The sequence below is a fragment of the Gossypium arboreum genome, chromosome 4 (genome assembly GCF_025698485.1).
Source record: "Gossypium arboreum isolate Shixiya-1 chromosome 4, ASM2569848v2, whole genome shotgun sequence".
Classification (NCBI taxonomy): domain Eukaryota; kingdom Viridiplantae; phylum Streptophyta; class Magnoliopsida; order Malvales; family Malvaceae; genus Gossypium; species Gossypium arboreum.
Window position 1 is genome coordinate 45,394,936 of NC_069073.1, and position 1,861 is coordinate 45,396,796.

At 37.7% G+C, this 1,861-nt stretch overlaps 1 non-coding gene across 1 annotated transcript; it reads right to left on the minus strand.

Moving 5' to 3' along the window:
• Nucleotides 1-393: 393 nt before the first annotated feature.
• On the minus strand, nt 394-500 carry LOC128292364 (small nucleolar RNA R71). Its single transcript, XR_008282348.1, has one exon. It is a non-coding gene; the product is annotated as a small nucleolar RNA R71 (small nucleolar RNA).
• Nucleotides 501-1,861: the final 1,361 nt, after the last annotated feature.

A 1,861-nucleotide genomic window follows, 5' to 3' on the forward strand; every position in this document is an offset into this window, starting at 1 on the left:
TTGCAGTAAATCAGAATCCTGCTCCATACACTATGTATGATTATGCTAAACCTTCTTTAATAGAAACTGAATAGAGCATAGTTAGACCTGCTGTAGCTATAAATACTTTTGAACTAAAACCTAACATAATTCAAATGATACAGCAATTTGTTCAGTTTGATGGTTTGCAGGACGAGGATCCCAACACTCACTTGGCAAATTTCTTAGAGTTTTGCTACACTTTTAAAATCAATGGCGTTTCTGATAATGCCATTCGCCTTCGGTTGTTTCTCTTTTCATTGAGGAATAAGGCTAAACAGTGGTTGAACTCGTTGCCACGAGGATCAATCACTACTTGGGAACAAATGTTTGAAAAGTTTTGTATTGAAATATTTTTCACCGGCTAAAACAGACAAATTACGTAATGATATCTCTTCTTTCTTGCAAATGGACTTAGAAACACTCTACGATGCATGGGAGAGATACAAGGACCTCTTGAGAAGATGCCCTCACCATGGGTTACCACTCTGGTTACAGGTTCTGTAACACCTCAAACCCGTGACCGTCACCGGATTTGACCACGTGGTGTTACCGGGCTTACTTCCCTTATTTCTCTCTTGGAAATATTTAATTTCTGTTCCAGGCAGGCTAGCTAACTGCGTCACTGTCCTCTTAAAAATCATATCTCGAGTTCTAGAACTCGAAAATCAGTTTTGTAAATTTTCCCTGAAACTAGACTCAAAATTCCATCTATACATTTTTTTCTAGAATTTTTGGTCGAGCCAATTAGTACAGTTTATTAGTTAAAGTCTCCCCTATTTCAGGGTTCGACTACACTGACCTTTGTGCACTACGACTTGGATATCTTCCTGTACAGGGCTCCAACACTTATGCAGTTTGTTTCTAGAGAAACTAGACTCACAAGGGAATCTGTACATATAGAGCATGACTTCTAATTATATCTGGTTAATTTATAGTAAATTTTCAAATTCGGAGTAGGGGCTCCAGAAACCGTTCTGGCCCTGTTTCGCAAAAACCTGATTATCCCTTAAAATACAGCTCATATGGTCGTTTCGTTTCGTCCATATGAAAATAGATTCATCATGGTTCAATTTCATAATTTATTCACTATTTAATTCTACTTCTACTATTTTTAGTGATTTTTCCATCTCACCTCACTGCTGCTGGCAGCATCTGTTACTAAAGCAAACAATGACTATTTCATAATTCTTCCATGGCCAACTATTTCATCATACATAATACAAACTATGGCCACCTTATCAAAATTAAGGTTTCTAAGGCTCGTGCCTATAGGTTTTAGATTCACACTCAACCGACCACATAGGCCATTTTCGCATGGCTTAAAGTTTTCAACCCAAATTCAACAAAACAAAATAGCCTATACATGCCAAATGTTCTCCTAGTTCAACTACGAAGACAATACCAAAAGATTTCCAGCCGGTGTGATGACTTCAACGACGGTTCCGAAAGCACGCAAACAATACGAGTCCAAGAGACCTAAAATGGGTGACAAGAAAACACCGAGTGAGTTTATAACTCGATAAGTCATAAGCATTTCACAACCATCCGTTACTAAAATTATCATAAAATGAAATAATGAAACAAGGCCCGCGTTCGACCATACCGAACTACCATAGTTCCTTAGACCTTTCGGATCAATGTCATACCAAGTCATACATTTACATTTCATATACTATTCAATAGGATATTTGAAGCAATTTCCATTCATCATTTCATTTCCGCAACAATCATGCAATTGAAATCATCACATAGATTTAAAACTTACCGACTCAACCCCGAGCATGAACATAGTATCTATTAGCCACGAACTCAAGGTACTTACTCTTTCCGCTGTCCATAC